Here is a 9,628-nt window from a genome sequence, read left to right as displayed (position 1 = left end):
TGCATGAAATGGAGCATCTGAAAAATGTTGCTGCATTCTGGAAACATACTGCTCTTATTTGATATTGCTGTATAAGCATCAAACTATTTTGTTTTAAAAGCCATGGTAAATTTATGAATGAAGCTGTGCAAGAGGGATTTAATAAGAGATCCATAGCAAGTGTTCAGTGGTCTGGATGTTGCCTGCCACCAGGGTAGCATGAAATCATTTGATAATTAGACCATGGCCACGCAGGATTAGCATACCATAAAAATATAGGGCTGCATTATTTTTATTTATGTAACAGATGGATGTTTAAAAAGGTCGTGCATTTTTAATGAATGCAACGTCACGCCAGTGTTGACAGAAGATTTAGAAGTGCTGCAATATGGCTAAATCTAAAGCCTAAAAATGCTACCTTCCCTCCCTCCCCCCTCCTCTGGTCATGGAGCTGAGAAACAAACGTGCAATAGTGCTGTGAATTTCATTCCAGAGATCAGCTTAAGTACAGTATTTATAGGGCACTAGGTTATATTTTCTTCCATTTCATGTTCATTGTAGGTAATTACAAGACTTCCATTACTAAAGCTACCTGAAGGCCCCATACTCCTTGTTTAGCCCCACAACACATGGATAAGATAGAAGAACAACTACTACTAAAAAATATGGTAAAGTGCTAAACCTGTATTTTTTAAGCAGATCCATATTTATAAAATTTTCCATTAAATACAGGTTTACAGAATATTTATTCTTATTAAAAAAAAACAAAAAACAAAAAACAACAAAACAAAACAGGAGAGAGACCTGGTAATGAAGTACCAGTTCCCGATACTGTAACATCACAGAAATCACATCCTGGCATTAACTGTGATCTACAACTCTCTGTTTTGGGGGGCAGCCCAAAGCTGCACAGCCAAGCTATAACAGAGAATGAACTTTGTGGCCCTGTGCAGCCGCTATGTCTCCATCACTGCCTATAGACAAGTCCCAAACAGCAGCCAAAGCGTGAACACATCCAGATCTTAAATAATTCAGAGCCATCACCCTTCATCAAAAATCCCACAGGCATCTTCTATGGAAAACAGCAGCAGTCTTCAGCCCCTGCCTTTCTGGCTTGCTCTGACCCTATTCTGGCATCACCATCAAAACACACAGGCAGTGGGGACAGGATACACATGGCAAACCTATATTAATGCTACACCAAGAACTGCACTCAAGCCCATTCCTATCAGCGTACCCACAGAATACATTGTTCTTTCTCCCTTACCAAGGGTGGGTTTTTTTCCCCCTCCCTCTCTAACACTAAAACTGACAGTAAGCCCCTTAAGTACTGATTCTCACTTTCCCTTGTATAACAATTTCATGAGAATTGGGCTTTGCCAGTCCAATTTGAAGAGATAAACTTCTAAATGTTTTCCTCAAAAATCTCATCCTTCACCTCCTCTCTCCCCCTCTTCCAGAGGGGAAGAGAAAAGGATGAGGGTCAGTATCTAAAATACTGATATTCCAACAAAATATTTGAAAATAAAGAGGTAGGCAGAAAACCATTTTTAACGTTTTAGGGATTTTAACCAACAGCGGGGCTTTTTTTCCACTTAAAGTTATCACAAGAAGATACAATAGGCATTTATTTATTTTTTAAATAAGCTCTTTTGTTAGACTCCAGTTTTCTTCTAAAAAGTTTTCATATGGAGCACTTGGAGTTCCAAGAAAATACGTAAGCAGGAATGTGATATGAACTTGTCCTCCTTTTTCCACAGGGTTGGTCCTGCCCCGAGTGGTACTACTGCAATCCTGCTACACTGGCAGTGGAAAAATGCTTTTAAACAACCACTATTTTAAACAACAGCGCTGGAAGAGGCCAAGGAGATTTCCAGGCATAGAGCCTGAAACAAGTAGAGGTGAGGGGAAGCTATTTACCAAACTGAGCATAATCACTGCATCAGCAAAATCTGCTTCCAGTGCGCTCCAGCTGCCTGCACACAACATGGCCTTAAAGAGGCTCATGGTGAACATGCACGTAACAATAAATGGTACCAACAGACAGGGCCTGTTTCTCTCCTGTAAACTGAAAACCACCTAACTGTGAAGCCATGTTCTCTCACAGCATTCAGTTTACCTACAAAATTAATTGTGAGCAAACATAATTGAAAGGTTTTTTTATGATTCATAAGAGATGGGAGACTTTGCTATTAGTGTTGGACAGCCCATCAGTATTTTTAGGCAAATATACAAGTTTCACATGCAAAGATCTAAATCACCTTTTTTATTCCAAAAACACTAATCTAAAACTTCCCCCTTCTTGCAGTTTCTTCAGGAGCAAGAGGTTGGAAAGAGAATGCTGGGCTATACAAGCTACCATTCCAACACAAAACGACGATCTTCATGTGCTACTGACTGGTTATCTGGTAACCTCTAACCACTCCAGCAATATGTAACAAGAAAGCTTTGCCTTAGTGATTCATTGTCATACAGTTAACTTTTGCCACTCACTGAAATAGCTTTGCTTGGGCAGGGTGGGGTTCTTTGAGGAGGGGAAAAAAAAAAAAAAAAAAAAAAAGGAAATACAGCAGCTATCTTCTCTTGATAGGAAATGAAGGAGCACATTATTAGTGATGCTCCTGTTTTACAATCAAAGGACACCACCCTGCATACAGTCAGGTTAGAGATCAGGCCTATTAGGCACCTTGATGCCCTCGTCTCTGAAGGTCCTTCTCTGTTTTTTCACCTCTGTTTAGTAAAATAAAACATCAGTGTGAAGCTCAATAGGGAATACAGTCCAGAAAAGACAGTTGGGGGATTAAGAACAGAGATCAAGTACAGGCATGCTCACAACGTTAGGCATTACTCCAGCTATTCTGCCTTTGATATTTCATGCTTAAGATCAGACTCTGCATTATTAATAAAAAGAAATTTTATTAAAGTGCTCTGCTGGAAATTTTTTTTTTCTTTCCAATCTTCTACTACACAAGACACATATCAGACAAATCTCACATATTCAATTCATGAACTAAGATCAGTCTTGAGAAAAACCAAACACCAAATCTGATGTTCCTTTCAAGTACATTAACTGAGATCAGAATCTGCACCTGGACAATTGTATCAATAAATCAGTCAGGAAAGGCCTGTATATTGAAAAGCCTCTCTGCTGCCTTGAACGCAACTCTAAAGAGCTAAAGCACAAAGATATTTCATAGGTGGGTTTCATTACCTTAAAGATCTTGGAAGCCAAAAGCTTAGAAAGCAAGATCATGAATCACAAGACTCAAGCCAACACCTACACAGCAAAAAGTCTATAAAACAGAAGTATTTTAAAATTCACTCACCTTATAGATCCAGCTAATATAACACCGTGTCATGGCAATAAACACAGTTGTGCTTCAGTTGCGCTCTTCCATCTTGAAGATTCAGCTGATGATGATGTCTTTCTTCAACTCTAGAGATACAGGGATAGTTTAGGTAAAGTATACTCATTTCATATTACAGTATAAGACATACAGGAAAAACTGTGCAAGACAAATTACATTACATTCAGCCTCATGCAAATCAACTATTCCCATTAATCACCTCATATGAGGAGATCAGATGAGATATGCCATATACACTATCAGAGTGGTTGACTTTTGAGTCTGTTGAGATATCTTTAAGGGTGATTTTCATTCCAACAAATTTTAACAACCTAAAAACGAGGTGCCTAACCACATCTTTCCATCCAGGTTCTCTCTACAGTGAAAATGAAAGATGATACATCTGGAAGATGATTCATCACATCCATCTTAAACACTTAATTTAGGATGGAATGAGTCACTCTCTGGATGCACCATGTCTTGTCTCCGTAATGAACGGAGCCTGGACACCTGAGCTAATTCAGATTATCTATGTTTTAAACAGGTAAAGTGAGCTGACATGATCAAAGCCTTTGTCAAAAGCCCATACAGAAAGCAGAGCTGAGGGGATGGCAGTCTGTCAGGTACTATTTCTAAAGAGGTTAGGTGTCTTCATCACAATGAGAGGGGATTTTTCCAAAAAATCACCATCTGTGTGGCAGCTGTTACCTCATTTTAATTACTCATGGCTAGCCACTTGCACTGGGGAGAAGGATGATGGTGTGGGCAGAGACAAGAGCGAGGATGAAATTTTTTGAATGATTTTGGTTCGACTTCATGGACTGCATACTTGAGAGGCCATCTGAGGAGATGCAAGTTATTTAACTTGTGACTAATAGTTTGCATTAAAGTGCAGACCAACAGATGCCAATATTTCACATTAATTTACCAAACCACCAGGCAGCACTATTGCTAATTGGGGGAAGCATTACTCAGGAGGCTGTTATCCTGAGACCAGATCATGTACTAATAACCCAGACAGCAAGAGTTTAGATAGCACAATTGATATCATTATATTTCTTTTTAAGGCCTTTCTTAATGGCCAATATCCATCATACTCAAGGCTCCAGCTGCCAAATCACGTATATTTTTTGTGTGAATCATGGCTGGGTAAGCTTGCTTGAGGTAATGCAAGTAAAGTGTTTTTTAGAGGAGATGACAATGAGCAATCAGGACCATAACAAACAGGCAGTGTTTCCATACTCAAATTGCTAAGCATTTTAATCAAAGATGGCAAATGATCCAGCATTGGAAATATTTAAAATCCTAGTTTTAACAAGATACAAGCCTATGACATTTCTGTACCTACATTAGGAATCACTTTTGTGGAGAAACTCCACATATGCAAACACGTGAGGAGAACATGGTCCTCAGGGGTGGAGCAAAGTTTTAAGACTTGTGAAGAAACATTAACAGGCCTCAGTTTAAAGAAGGTCAGGGTTTCACACCCACAGCATTTTCATTCACATTAAACAAAACCAGATATTTACAGTGATGGTAAGAGATCAAGAAGAACACTATTCCTGCCCACTTTATTATATACCTCTTTTCTCCTACACCTCCCCCCGCCCCAAATTACTCAGTCTTTCACTTACCCTCTGAAAAGAATTCTTCAAATTTGTTTTCTTTTATTCAAGATAAACAACTTTACAACGCGCTAAGCCCTGCAGAGCAGCAGCCCCAAGATGTCTGCCAGAGGAGCACCAACAGCAATTGTTTGGAGGAATCACCTGAGCACTATTTTTGAGTTTGCTCTAAATTAACCAGCATCTAGAAGTGCATTTCTACAGATAGCCCTAAAGCCTGCAGAAGACAAGAGAACTAGAGAACATTCGCAGCTGTGCTTTCTGCTAGCAATCAGCACAGTTTCAGATTTACAGACGTGAAGCAGGTCTGCTCTGCAGCCAAGAGCCACCTCTCCCAGCAGAACCTGAAGAGCTAATTCAACATGGCTGTACAAGCACAAAGGTTTCCAACACCACCAGCATTTTTATTTATTTCTTTGCTGCTTTCACCACCTGGAAGTCAGCTTTTACAGGATAAAAGATTACCTTTTCAAATCTTTCTCACAGCCACACTGAGATAGGCACAAAGGAAAGACTGAAGACCTCTGCCAGAGCCTCCAAGGCCACACACTTCCTGTCCCTCATTTCACAGCCTGCAGACCCCATATCAACCAGACATTTATCTCTTCTAAAATAAAGGGCTGCCTGAGGAAAACAGCACTCACCAGACACTTACACTATGCTCTCCACACTACTTTTATCCATCAACCAACCAGCCAGCCCAGCACCACTGCCACCTCCACCTTTATTACCTCACAAAAACAGGCTTCAGATGGTGCAAACTGGCTGCCTAGCTGGTGAGCTGGAAGGAGGCCTCTCCTTAACCCCTTCCAGCCTCTGCTGAGGGGCAGCAAGAGCACAGCAACAGCACAGGTGTTTTTTCCTGCTCTATCCCTGTGTTTGTGAGGGAGCAAAGTCTCTCTGCTGTGGCCTTCACACCTGTTGCTGCTCCAGCAATCACCCAGCTGAGGTGGCTCACCAAAAGACCACCCAGTATCTGCTAAATAAGCAGCTTTTTTTGTCTCTCAGGTTTCTAAAACCAGGATTTTTCTTTTTCTTCTTTTTAGACCCCTAGGAAACACTGTTCTTCTACAAAATACTGCAAGAAATCTTGATTGAACTCAGTGAAGGATCCAGCCAGTTTTGTCTCAGAACAGTGCACCATACACTGCTGCAACAGGAACTACACCAACGGACCACGGCCTGCCAGCAATGCTTTTAGAAAGTGAGTTTCCCTCCAGTGGCTTGTTTTATATGCTGAATGAAGAATTTAACATTTGTCACTATGAGAACTTACATAAAGGCTCCACTGACGACGGCAGTTTAAACTCCTTGCCTCCGCCATTTCAGCTCAGTTGCTGAGGAGAGCGGCTCCGAAGAGGAGGACAGCAGCGGGAGACCCTCCTGAAAGCATCAAAAACCCGCGGCAAAACTGCAAGACACGAAGGCAGAAGCCCAAGGGAAGAGAAAGAACGTCAAGGCGCCTCCCCCCTGAGCGGGAAGAGCGAGCTGCCGCTAACGAGGGCAGCGGGGACTCAGAGTGGGCGGAGACCGGAGTGACAACACCCCACGCCCCTCACAAGAGCAGCCCCCAAGGAGCGCGGCAACAGGGCGGGCAAACCGCGCGTGGCGCGGCAGGGGGCGCAGGCAGGGCCAGCGGGCAGGGCGCAGGCCCGCTCCGGGGTCTAGAACTTATCTGAGCTAGGTTCATCTTATCGTCCTCCACGAGTAGACTGAACCATGGTCTCCACTCGCGTCAAAACCACCACCAGAAAGAACGTGGCGACCCAGACGGAGCTGCCACGCAAACACGCAGCGGTCCAGGTCCCGGGCTGCAGGGAGTGCCTGAGCCTGTCAGTCCTGCCGGAGGGCAGCAGTGACAGCACCTGTGTGCGCTGCGATCAGCTGGGTGACCTGCTCAGCCTGGTGGCGGACCTCAGAGAAGAGGTCGAGAGATTAAGAAGTATTAGGGAATGTAAAAGGGAAATTGATGGGTGGAGTAGCACCCTAGCACCCCTAAAACAACAGGAGCAAATGGAGGCTCCAAACGAGGTAGGTAATCCCTCATCCTCTTGCTACCAGGCAGAAGGAGGGGACCTAAGAGATGGGGGAGGCTGGAAACAGGTCCCTGCTCAGGGAGGCAGGAAAATCCTCTCCCGACCTCCCTCACCCTCCATGGTGCCTCTTCACAATAGATTTGGGGCCCTGGAACTTTTGAATGAAGAAGAGAAGGAGGAAGAGAATGAGACAAACAAGGAGGAAGACCAAGGTCCACCAAGGCCAAGTCATTCTAGACCAGGTATTAAAACCAGTTCTAAGTGATTACAAAGAGGCTGTGAGGCTATGCAGGGTGGAAATCAGGAGGTCTAAAGCCCAGCTGGAAATTAATCTGGCTTCAGCAATCAAGGACAACAAGAAATTTTTCTCTAAGTATGTCAGTAGCAAAAGGGAGAGTCTCCATCCCCTGCTAGATGCAGGAGGAAACATGGTAACAAGTGATGAGGAAAAGGCTGAGGTCCTTAATGCCTTCTTTGCCTCAGTCTTTAATAACAAGACCAGTTGTACTGAGGGAATCCAGCCTCCTCAGCCAGAAGACAGAGACTGGGAGAACGACCCCCCCGCAATCCAGGAGAAGACAGTGACCTATTGCATCACATAGACATACACAAGTCTATGGGACCGGATGGGATACACCTGAGGGTGCTGAAGGAGCTGGCTGGGGTGATCGCCAAGCCACTTTCCATCATTTACCAGCAGTCCTGGCTGACCGGGGAGGTCCTGATGGACTGGAAATCGGCCAATGTGACGCCCATCTATAAGAATGATTGGAAGGATGATCTGGGAAATTACAGGCCTGTCAGCTTGATGTCGGTGCCTAGGAAGCTGCTGGAGCAGCTCATCCTGAGTACCATCACACAACACATGCGGGACAACCAGATGATCAGGCCCAGTCAGCATGGGTTTATGAAAGGCAGGACCTGCTTGACAAACCTGATCTCCTTCTACGACAGGGTGACCTGCTTATTGGATGAGGGAAAGGCTGTGGATGTTGTCTACCTTGACTTTTGTAAGGCCTTTGACACCGTTTCCCACAGCATTCTCCTGGCGAAACTGGCTGCCTGAGGCTTGGATGGGCACACGCTTTGCTGGGTAAAAAACTGGCTGGATGGCCGGGCCCAAAGAGTGGTGGTGAATGGAGTTAAATCCAGTTGGTGGCCAGTCACGAGTGGTGTCCCCCAGGGCTCGGTTTTGGGACCACTCCTGTTTAACATCTTTATTGATGATCTGGACGAGGGGATGGAGTGTACCCTCAGTCAGTTTGCAGATGACACTGAGTTGGGTGGGAGTGTTGATCTGCTTGAGGGTAGGGAGGCTCTGCAGAGAGACCTGGACAGGCTGGAGCGATGGGCTGAGGCCAACTGTATGAGCTTCAATAAGGCCAAATGCTGGGTGCTGCACTTGGGCCACAACAACCCCCAGCAGCGCTACAGGCTTGGGGAGGAGTGGCTGGAGAGCTGCCAGTCAGAGAGGGACCTGGGGGTGTTGATTGACAGCCGGCTGAACATGAGCCAGCAGTGTGCCCAGGTGGCCAAGAAGGCCAATGGCATCCTGGCTTGTATCAGAAATAGCGTGGCCAGCAGGGACAGGGAAGGGATCTTACCCCTGTACTCAGCACTGGTGAGGCCACACCTCGATTACTGTGTTCAGTTTTGGGCCCCTCAGTACAAAAAGGCCATTGAATTACTCGAGCGTGTCCAGAGAAGGGCAACGGAGCTGGTGCAGGGTCTGGAGCACAGGTCTGATGGGGAGCGGCTGAGGGAACTGGGGGGGTTTAGTCTGGAGAAGAGGAGGCTGAGGGGAGACCTCATCATCCTCTACAACTCCCTGAAAGGAGGGTGCAGAGAGGGGGGGATGAGCCTCTTTAACCAAGTAATAAGCCATAGGACAAGAGGGAATGGCCTCAAGTTGCGCCAGGGAAGGTTTAGACTAGATATTAGGAAGTATTTCTTTCCAGAAGGGGTTGTTGGGCGTTGGAATGGGCTGCCCAGGGAGCTGGTGGAGTCCCCGTCCCTGGAGGTGTTTAAGAGTAGGATCGACATAGCACTGAGGGATCTGGTGTAGTTGGGAACTGTCAGTGTGAGGTTAATGGTTGGACTGGATGATCTTCAAGGTCCTTTCCAACCTAGACGATTCTGATTCTGTGATTCTGTATTTAATTAGCTCCAAGTGCACATATGCCTTTAAGGGTAATAAAAACACAAACAAGGTTGTGATAGCAAAATGCATGTATTCTAAAGAGCTTAACTTCAGTGCTGTATACCTTCATATTACACCAATACAATCAAGAAAAAGACAACTTCTTAGTAAAGAGAAAGTAAAGTTGTTTTAGGACTCAGATCTTGCTGAGTCTAAGCACCTCCTGCATGGGAGGGTCAGATGGAACCCACAGCTGGCTGAGATCCCTTTGGTTTCTGAAGATGTGGAAGTACAAATAAGGCAAAATCTTTTTCCAGCTGAGCTGCTTTGTGCAAACACAGTGTAAGGTAAATAAATATACGATAAGGGGCCAGATTGCTTTGAACTAACCACAGACAGGTTAAGCATCCGTGAAGGAATTTAACATGGGGGCAGGAATAAAAGTAGCTTCCCCTGTCAAGCCATAGGCAGTTGGGATCTCTCCTCCTGTTTCTCTTAGCA

At 44.8% G+C, this 9,628-nt stretch overlaps 1 long non-coding RNA gene across 1 annotated transcript; it reads left to right on the top strand.

The window, feature by feature from the left end:
- The first annotated feature begins 1,745 nt into the window (after nt 1-1,745).
- LOC141930859 (uncharacterized) lies at nt 1,746-2,902 on the top strand. Its single transcript, XR_012625415.1, has 2 exons — nt 1,746-1,880; nt 2,288-2,902. It is a non-coding gene; the product is annotated as an uncharacterized LOC141930859 (long non-coding RNA).
- The last annotated feature ends 6,726 nt before the right edge of the window (nt 2,903-9,628 follow it).

This window comes from Strix aluco, chromosome 16 (genome assembly GCF_031877795.1).
Source record: "Strix aluco isolate bStrAlu1 chromosome 16, bStrAlu1.hap1, whole genome shotgun sequence".
Taxonomy (NCBI): Eukaryota; Metazoa; Chordata; class Aves; order Strigiformes; family Strigidae; genus Strix; species Strix aluco.
The sequence above is the reverse complement of the archived record's forward strand: the minus strand, read 5'-3'. Positions and strand labels throughout refer to the sequence as shown.